This window comes from Mustelus asterias, chromosome 24, assembly GCF_964213995.1.
Source record: "Mustelus asterias chromosome 24, sMusAst1.hap1.1, whole genome shotgun sequence".
NCBI lineage: Eukaryota > Metazoa > Chordata > Chondrichthyes > Carcharhiniformes > Triakidae > Mustelus > Mustelus asterias.
The window spans coordinates 936,423-947,101 of record NC_135824.1 but is presented as its reverse complement, the minus strand read 5'-3'; positions in this window follow the sequence as shown (position 1 = coordinate 947,101).

Genomic DNA, 10,679 nt, shown 5'->3' with positions numbered 1-10,679 from the left:
TACACAATGTTCAAGCTGCTTTGCTGCTTTGAGTTGAGAGACAGCAGTGCCTTTCGTTTCCCCTCTCTGAAGTCTGGAGACTGGGAGCTGCCAGAGACTAGGTTTATTTCTCTGATGTTCTGCCGTTTGAGGATAGATCCTTCTCTGGAAACTGCTGTCTGGATCTCTGTCTGGAAGTGTTAAAAGGTTGGAAAATTAGCACCACGCAAACATACTTGTTTTTTGTGCTAACTAATTCTGAAGCAGCGTGTATGTCAATGGGGATATTACTTTAAATTGGAACAAAAGAGGTAGTTCGCTTTTAAGAATTATACTTTGTCATGTTTAAGTATTTTAATTGTAAAATTTATGCTAATTCTTTTTGATATATTCTGTGTTTTTAAATAAAGTTTGTTTTGATAAAAGCTGCCTAGTGGCTCACTTGAATCATACCTGGAGTGAAACTTATTTTCTTTATATTCATTCATGGGATGTGGCGGTGGCTGGCTGGGCCAGCACTTACTGCTCATCCTCAACTGCCCTTAAACTGAGTGGTTTGTTTGGCCATTTCAGAGGGCATGTAAGAGTCAACCACATTGGAGTCACATGTAGGCCAGACCAGGCAAGGATGGCAGTTTTCCTTCCTTAAAGAACATCAGTGAACCAGATGGGTTTTTACAATAATTGACAATAGTTTCATGGTCATCAGTGGATTCTTAATTCCAGATTTGTGCTCGCCTTAACGCCAAACCAAATGTTAAAGATAGGGCAGAGGCTAACTTCATAAAATACCTTGGTGTTTCTGATCTGGTCGTTAACAAATGGAGAAAGAAGAAAGTCAGAGGCAAGGAGACGAATATCTTGTTCAGGAACCCCACAAGAAACGACCAAGACAACAGCAAGTGTGGATCAACACAACAGCTAAAGAGACCAAATGTGGGTCAATGGAAACTAGAAGCAGGAGTAGGCCATTCGGCCCTTTGAGCCTGCTCCGCCATTCATCTTGAACGTGGCTGAAAGTGATGGGAGAGAATCATAGAAATCATAGAAACCCTACAGTGCAGAAAGAGGCCTTTCGGCCCATCGAGTCTGCACCGACCACAATCCCACCCAGGCCCTACCCCCATATCCCTACATATTTTACCCGCTAATCCCTCTAACCTACACATCTCAGGACACTAAGGGCAATTTTAGCATGGCCAATCAACCTAACCCGCACATCTTTGGACTATGGGAGGAAACCGGAGCACCCGGAGGAAACCCACGCAGACACGAGGAGAATGTGCAAACTCCGCACAGACAGTGACCCGAGCCGGGAATCGAACCCAGGTTCCTGGAGCTGTGAAGCAGCAGTGCTAACCACTGTGCTACCGTGCCGTGAAGAATGAAAGTAAACCCAAACGTCCGTCCCAGCTCCAAACCAACAACAAGAAGCAGAAGCACCAGCCTACCACCCCTGACGGAACGGTGAGTGAGATGTGGAAGGGTCAGATTTGCCCTCCAGACTGCCTAAACCTCCAAATTCAAGGACTTTGAGGGGGGTGGGGAGGGAGATGGGTCAGTGAGAATTTGTTAATGTTTATACCGTAATAGTAATAATATTGGGCTAGCATTAGGGTTGCAACAATGAGGTAAATGCATAAAACTTATAACAAAGTAAGACTTTAAGTAAACAAATGTAACTCTACATTCATGTGATAAAGAGCTGGGGGAGGTGTAGTATAACGGTCTGGTATATACAGGGTTAATGTGGGAGTGAGTGCAGTACCACCTACACAGTGATGTAAGAAGGCACGTGACCCAGACAGTGTTAGTGTGGGTTAGAGGTATGTTAATACCTAAAAGCTAGTTTGCTGACCATTGGCAGTATGTCGGTATATTGTTACAAGACCTATTGGTAACGTACCGAAGACGACAAAGATTTATTTAACGAACTGTAACCTGCACCATGAGGCGGCATTGGGTGGCACAGAGCGGGTGGCACAGAGCGGGTGGCACAGAGCGGGTGGCACAGAGCGGGTGGCACAGTGGTTAGCACTGCTGCCTTACAGCGCCAGGGACCGATTCCCGGCTTGGGTCACTGTCTGTGTAGAGATTGCATGTTCTCCCCATGTCTGCATGGGTTTCCTCCGGGTCCTCCGGTTTCCTTCCACAGTCCAAAGATGTGCGAATTAGGTGGATTGGTCATGCTAAATTGCCCCTTAATGTCCCGGGATGCATAGATTAGCGGGGTAAATATTTGGTGTTACAGGGATTGGGCCTGGGTGGGATTGTTGTCAGTGCAGACTCGATGGGCTGAATGGCCTCCTTCTGCACTGTAGGGATTCTGTGATTACGAGAACCACCCAATGAGCCTTTTCTCCTTTGCGCCTCAGTGTTTTAACACATTCCTCAGCTCTGCCCAGCGCTATGGATCTCACCCCTGGATAGAGTCAGTCAGGGGCCCAAATCCTGGGTGAATGATTCCAAACTCCCCTTCAGCTCTGTTCAAGAGTAAATTGTCCGAATCCGAATGACTCAAGTCTTTGATAGTGTGGCAGAGATATAGAGCTATCAAACCACAAAGTATATTTCTAATTGTAACATGTTCCAGTGCAAATCACAAGAATATTGACAAAGAATTGGACATGGAACCACAGACAGAGAGGTTTGTTTTGGGGTCTGGGGTGAGGAGCAGAGATGCTAAAGGGGAGAACGAGGGACCCATGACTGACGGGGGAGTCAAGGACAGCATAAAAGCAAAAGAAAAAGCATACAAAGTGGCACGGATTAGAGGGAAGCCAGAGGATTGGGAAGCCTTTAAAAGTGAGCAGAGGACAACTAAAAAAGCAATAGGGGGGAGAAGATGAAATGAGTGTAAGCTAGCTGGTAATATAAAAGAAGATAGAGTTTTTTTCAACATATAAAAGGTAAGAGAGAGGCAAAAATAGTCATTGGACCACTGGAAAAGGAGACTGGAGAAGTAATAATAGGAAACAAAGCAATGGCAGAGGAACTGAATAGTTACTTTGCATCAGTCTTCATGGTGGAAGACACCAGTGGGATGCCAGAGCTCCAGGAGAGTCAGAGGGGCACAGGTGACTGTAGTGGCCTTCACTAAGGAGCAGATTCTGGGGAAAGCAAAAGGTCTGAAGGTGGATAAATCACCTGGACCGGATGGACTGCACCCCAGGGTTCTAAAGGAGATAGCTGAGGAAATTGTGGAGGCATTGGTGGTGATCTTTCAGGAATCACTGGAGGCAGGGAGGGTCCCAGAGGACTGGAAAGTAGCTAATGTAACACCGCTGTTTAAGAAAGGAGGGAGGCAGCAGATGGGAAATTATAGGCCGGTTAGCCTGACTTTGGTCATTGGCAAGATTTTAGAGTCCATTATTAAAGATGAGATCACAGAGTACTTGGAAGTGCATGATAAAGTAGGACTGAGTGAGCACGGCTTTGTCAAGGGGAGGTCATGTCTGACAAATCTGTTCGAGTTCTTTGAGGAGATAACAAGGAAGTTGGATAAAGGAGAACCAGTGGACATGATTTATTTAGATTTCCAGAAGGCCTTTGACAAGGTGCCGCATAGAAGACTGTTAAATAAGCTAAGGGGCCATGGTGTTAAGGGTAAGATCCTAGTAAGGATAGAGGATCGGCTGACTGGCAGAAGGCAGAGAGTGGGGATAAAGGGGTCTTTTTCAGGATGGCAGCCGGTGACTAGTGGTGTGCCTCAGGGGTTGGTGCTGGGACCACAACTTTTCACAATATACATTAACGATTTGGAGGAAGGAACTGAAGGCACTGTTGCTAAGTTTGCAGATGATACAAAGATATGTAGAGGGGCAGGTAGTATTGAGGAAGCAGGGGGGCTGCAGAAGGACTTGGACAGGTTAGGAGAGTGGGCAAAGAAGTGGCAGATGGAATACAATGTGGAAAAGTGTGAGGTTATGCACTTTGGAAGGAGGAATGGAGACCTAGACTGTTTTCTAAATGGGAAAATGCTCAAGAAATCAGAAACACAAAGGGACTTGGGAGTCCTTGTTCAAGATTCTCTTAAGGTTAACGTGCAGGTTCAGTCGGCAGTTAGGAAGGCAAATGCAATGTTAGCATTCATGTCGAGAGGGGTAGAATACAAGAGCAGGGATGTACTTCTGGGGCTGTATAAGGCTCTGGTCAGACCTCATTTGGAGTATTGTGAGCAGTTTTGGGCCCCATATCTAAGGGAGGATGTGCTGGTCTTGGAAAGGGTCCAAAGGAGGTTCACAAGAATGATCCCTGGAATGAAGAGCTTGTCGTATGAGGAACGGTTGAGGACTCTGGGTCTGTACTCGTTGGAGTTTAGAAGGGTGAGGGAGGATCTTATTGAAACTTACAGGATACTGCGAGGCCTGGATAGAGTGGACGTGGAGAGGATGTTTCCACTAGTAGGAAAAACTAGAACCAGAGGGCACAAACTCAGGCTAAAGGGACAATCCTTTAAAACAGAGATGAGGAGGAATTTCTTCAGCCAGAGAGTGGTGAATCTCATAGAATCATAGAATCCCTACAGTACAGAAGGAAGCCATTCGGCCCATTGAGTCTGTACCAACCACAATCCCACCCAAGCCCTATTCCCGTAACCCCATGCATTTACACCAGCTAGTCTCCCTGACACTAAGTGGCAATTTAGCATGGCCAATCAACCTAACCCGCACAGAAACCAGAGCACCCGGATGAAACCCACGCAGACATGGAGAGAACGTGCAATCTGCGGAACTCTTTGCCGCAGAAGGCCGTGGAGGCCGGGTCATTGTCTTTAAGACAGAGATAGATAGGTTCTTGATTAATAAGGGGATCAGGGGTTATGGGGAAAAAGGAGAATGGGGATGAGAAAAATATCAGCCATGATTGAATGGCGGAGCAGACTCGATGGGCCGAGTGGCCTAATTCTGCTCCTATATCTTATGGTTTTATGGAGCGTTTAGCAAGGGAATTCCAGACTGGAGGGACTGAGGAAGCTGAAGACAAAACAACCAAAGGTTCAGTGATCCAAATCAGTTCTCACTCCCCCGCCTCACACTTTCCTTGTTTCCATCGCTCTTCATCAAGCTTTTGAATAACTGCTCCAACCTTTCCTGATGGGGCTGGTATCAAATCCTGGGGACAAACGCTTTGGGACTTTTCAGTGAGCTGGAAAGATGTTGTTCATGGTGGAAAAGTATATAGTAAGAAGTCTCACAACACCAGGTTAAAGTCCAACAGGTTTATTTGGTAGCAAATACCATAAGCTTTCGGAGCACTGCTCCTTCGTCAGATGGAGTGGAAATGTGCTCTCAAACAGTGCAAACAGACAAAATCAAGTTGCAGAATACTGATTAGAATGCGAATCCTACAGCCAGCCAGGTCTTAAAGGTACAGACAATGTGGGTGGAGGGAACATTAAACACAGGTTAAAGAAATGTGTATTGTCTCCAGACAGAACAGCTAGTGAGATTCTACAAGCCCAGGAGGCAAGCTGTGGGGGTTACTGATAATGTGACATAAATCCAACATCCCGGTTTAGGCCGTCCTCATGTGTGCGGAACTTGGCGATCAGTTTCTGCTCAGCGACTCTGCGCTGTCATGTGTCGTGAAGGCCGCCTTGGAGAACGCTTACCCGAAGATCCAAGGCTGAATGCCTGTGACTGCTGAAGTGCTCCCCCACAGGAAGAGAACGGTCTTGCCTGGTGATTGTCGAGCGGTGTTCATTCATCCGTTGTCGTAGCGTCTGCATGGTTTCCCCAATGTACCATGCCTCGGGACATCCTTTCCTGCAGCGTATCAGGTAGACAATGTTGGCCGAGTTGCAAGAGTAGGTACCGTGTACCTGGTAGATGGTGTTCTCACGTGAGATGATGGCATCCGTGTCGATGATCCGACACGTCTTGCAGAGGTTGCTGTGGCAGGGTTGTGTGGTGTCGTGGTCACTGTTCTCCTGAAGGCTGGGTAGTTTGCTGCGGACAATGGTCTGTTTGAGGTTGCGTGGTTGTTTGAAGGCAAGCAGTGGGGGTGTGGGGATGGCCTTGGCGAGATGTTCGTCTTCATCAATGACATGTTGAAGGCTCCGGAGGAGATGCCGTAGCTTCCCCGCTCCGGGGAAGTACTGGACGACGAAGGGTACTCTGTCCACCGTGTCCCATGTTTGTCTTCTGAGGAGGTCGGTGCGGTTTTTCGCTGTGGCGCGTCGGAACTGTTGATCGATGAGTCGAGCGCCATATCCTGTTCTTATGAGGGCATCTTTCAGCGTCTGGAGGTGTCTGTTGCGATCCTCCTCATCCGAGCAGATCCTGTGTATTCGGAGGGCTTGTCCGTAGGGGATGGCTTCTTTAACGTGTTTAGGGTGGAAGCTGGAGAAGTGGAGCATCATGAGGTTATCCGTGGGCTTGCGGTACAGTGAGGTGCTGAGGTGACCGTCCTTAATGGAGATGCATGTGTCGAAGAATGCAACCGATTCCGGAGAGTAGTCCATGGTGAGTCTGATGGTGGGATGGAACTTGTTGATGTCATCATATAGTTGTTTCAGTGATTGCTCACCATGACTCCAAAGGAAGAAAATATCATCGATGTATCTAGTGTATAGCATCGGTTGAAGGTCCTGTGCGGTGAAGAAGTCTTGTTCGAACCTGTGCATGAAGATGTTGGCATATTGAGGTGCGAATTTTGTCCCCATGGCTGTTCCGTGTGTCTGGATGAAGAACTGGTTGTTGAAGGTGAAGACATTGTGGTCCAGGATGAAGCGGATGAGTTGTAAAATTGCATCTGGAAACTGGCAGTTGACGGCATTGAGTACTGAGGCCGTTGCAGCAATGCCATCATCGTGGGGGATGCTGGTGTAGAGTGCCGAGACATCCATTGTGACGAGGAGTGCTCCTGGTTCAACTGCTCCATGTGTGCCGAGTTTCTGTAGGAAGTCTGTAGTGTCACGACAAAAGCTGGGGGTTCTTTGTACAATGGGTTTCAAGATGCCCTCGACATAGCCGGAGAGGTTCTCGCACAGGGTTCCATTGCCTGAAACGATGGGACGGCCGGGTGTGTTTGCCTTGTGTATCTTTGGGAGGCAGTAGAGATCTCCAACGCGTGGAGTACGTGGGATGAGAGCACGGAGGGTGTTTTGAAGGTCCGGATCAAAGATTTTGATCAGAGTGTTGAGTTGACGGGTGTGTTCTTTGGTCGGATCTGTGGGTAACTGTCTGTAGTGTTCCTCGTTGTTCAGTTGTCGGTACACTTCTTTGCAGTAATCCGTTCTGTTCAGTATGACGATGGCCCCTCCTTTGTCTGCTGGTTTGATGACAATGTTGCGGTTGGTCTTGAGAGCGTGGATGGCGTTGCGTTGTGCTTGGGTGATGTTCGGGGCTGTCTTGTGAGTGCGGCTGATGAATCTGGTGTTGACGCACCTCCTGATGGCTTGGGCATACATGTCAAGTCGAGGGCAGCGGCCTTCCGGAGGAGTCCAATTCGACTCTTTCCTCTTCGGTTGCACTGCGGGTCTCTCTGTCTGCTGTTCCGGTTCATTGGCTGTCTCATTGTGTTCACTGTTGGCCTCTTGGGGTTTGTGGAAGAACTCCCGCAGCCTCATTCGCCTGATGAATTCCTCTGTGTCCGCTGCGAGACTGATGGGGTCTATTTTGGTAGTGGGACAAAAGTTGAGCCCTCGGCTGAGAACTTCGATTTCATCTGGCTGAAGTGTGTAGTCCGATAAGTTGACAATGGACTTCCCTGCAGTGGTACTGTTTTCTACTGTGGTACCGGGGGAGGCTTGGTTGCTGCTGGTGGTGATGCCGAGTTTCTCAAGTTTCCTGTTCTTGGTGTGCATGTAGATGGTGTAGTTGCTTTGTCTCGTCTGCTCGGCAGAGTTTCGCAGCTGGTCTGCGTCCCGAGCGCAAGTTGAGAATATGGATTCGATCTTGGTTTCCAGGCTGCGGCGTTTGCTGTAGAGTTGGTGTATGAGGTGTTTGAGGAGTGTGAGAGAGGTGCGATGGCAAAGTCTCTCAGCGTAGTCTGTGTTATAGGTTGACCTGAGTGGGTTCGTGATCCGTAGTCCTTTCGGTATCTTGTCTGCTTTCTTGCATGTTTGTAGGAACTTGATGTCTGTGTCGATATGCACGATCTTCTTGGAGATCCTCTCCACTTGGAGCCGGCAGTTTGCGGTGTCGATGGCAGTCATGATGAGGAGATGCCGGCGTTGGACTGGGGTGAACACAGTAAGAAGTCTCACAACACCAGGGTAAAGTCCAACAGGTTTATTTGGTAGCAATAAACCTGTTAGACTTTAACCTGGTGTTGTGAGACTTCTTACTGTGTTCATCCAAGTGCAACGCCGGCATCTCCACATCAGGAAAAGTATATACCAGTGATAAGGAAGGACTGTAGAAAAAGAGATAATCAGCCATGGATATCTAAGGAAATAAAGGAGGGTATCAAATTGAAAGAAAATGCATACAAAGTGGCAAAGATTAGTGGGAAACTAGAGTATTGGGAAATCTTTAAAGGTCAGCAGGAAGCCACGAAAAAAGCTAAAGAGAAAAGTAAGATGGATTATGAGAGTAAACTAGCTCAGAATATAAAAACAAATAGCAAAAGTTTCTACAAATATATAAAATGATAAAGAGTGGCGAAAGTAAACATTGGTCCTTTAGAGGACGGGAAGGGGGATGTAATAACTGGAAATGAGAAAACGGCTGAGGCATTGAACAGGTATTTTGTGTCGGTCTTCACAGTGGGAGACACAAATAACATGCCAAAAATTGATGACAGGAAGGCTATGGCAGGTGAGGACCTAGAAACTATCATTATCACGAAAGAGGTAGTGTTGGGCAAATTAATGGGGCTAAAGGTAGACAAGTCTCCTGGCCCTGATGGAATGCATCCCAGGGTACTAAAAGAGATGGCGGGAGAAATAGCAAATGCACTAGTGGTAATTTACCAAAATTCACTGAACTCTGGGGTGGTTCCCGCAGACTGGAAAACAACAAATTGACGCCACTGTCTAAAAAAGGAGGTAGACAAAAGGTGGGTAACTATAGGCCGGTTAGCTTAACTTCTGTACTAGGGAAAATGCTCGAATCTATCATCAAGGAAGAAATAGCGAGACATCTGGATATAGATTGTCCCATTGGTAAGACGCAGCATGGGTTCATGAAGGGCAGGTCATGTTTGGCTAATTTGGTGGAATTCTTTGAGAACCTTACATGTGCAGTGGACAATGGGGAACCTGTGGATGTGATGTATCTGGATTTCCAGAAGGCATTTGACAAGGTGCCGCACCAAAGACTGCTACATAAGATAAAGGTGCACGGTGTTACGAGTAATGTATTAGCATGGATAGAGGATTGGTTAACTAACAGAAAGCAAAGAGTGGGGGTAAATGGGTGTTTTTCTGGTTGGCGATCAGTGACTAGTGGTGTGCCTCAGGGATCAGTGTTGGGACCCCAATTGTTTACAATTTACATAGATGACTTGGATTTGGAGACCAAGTGTAGTGTGTCAAGATTCGCAGATGACACTAAGATGAGTGGCAGAGCAAAGTGTGCAGAGGATGCTGAAAGTCTGCAGAGGGTTATAGAAAGTCTAAGTGAGTGGGCGAGGGTCTGGCAGATGGAGTACAATGTTGGTAAATGTGAGGTCATCCATTTTGGTAGGAATAACAGCAAAATGGATATTATTTGTGTCCTTGTGTAGGAATCTCAAGGAGTTGGTTTGCAGGTGCAGCAGGTAATTAAGAAGGCAAATAGAATGTTGTCCTTTATTGCGAGAGGAATTGAGTTTAAAAACAGCGAGGTTATGTTGCAGCTGTATAAGGTGCTGGTGAGGCCACAACTGGAGTACTGTGTACAGTTTTGGTCTCCTTACTTGAGAAAGGATATATTGGCACTGGAGGGGGTGCAGAGGAGATTCACTAGGTTGATTCCAGAGTTGAGAGGGTTGGCTTATGAGGAGAGACGGAGTAGCCTGGGGCTATACTCATTGGAATTCAGAAGAATGAGGGGGGATCTTATAGAAACATAAAAGATTATGAAGGGAAAGATAAGGTAGAAGCAGGGAAGTTGTTTCCACTGGCGGGTGAAACTAGAACTAGGGGGCATGGCCTCAAAATAAGGGGAAGCAGATTTAGGACTGAGTTGAGGAGGAACTTCTTCACACAAAGGATTGTGAATCTGTGGAATTCCCTGCCCAGTGAAGCAGTTGAGGCTACCTCATTGAATGTTTTTAAGACAAGGATAGATACATTTTTGAACAGTAAAGGAATTAAGGGTTATGGTGAGTGGGCGGGTAAGTGGAGCTGAGTCCACAAAAAGATCAGCCATGATCTTATTGAATGGCGGGGCAGGCTCGAGGGGCCAGATGGCCTACTCCTGCTCCTAGTTCTTATATTCTTATGAATGTTGTTGAAAGGTTACAGTAAAATCAAGCAGGATGTAACCTGGAGAAACTGTATCAGGTTATTGTGTCAGTGTTTAGGAAGTTGCTCCACTTTTCAGGAACTTATTAAATGTGGTGACAGAGTTTTATTGTCACGGCAGCAATTTATGTTCTTAATATTTTCATGCTGGTTTAACTGTTGTGTTCTTTCACACAATGCATTAACAGCAACTCAATTGTGCTGTCTTGTTGATTTTGCATATTTCATTTGTAACACCCTCAATATCTCTTTCCTTATGTGAGGATTCTTTTAAATATTGAAATAATGAGGGTTTCCAATCCAC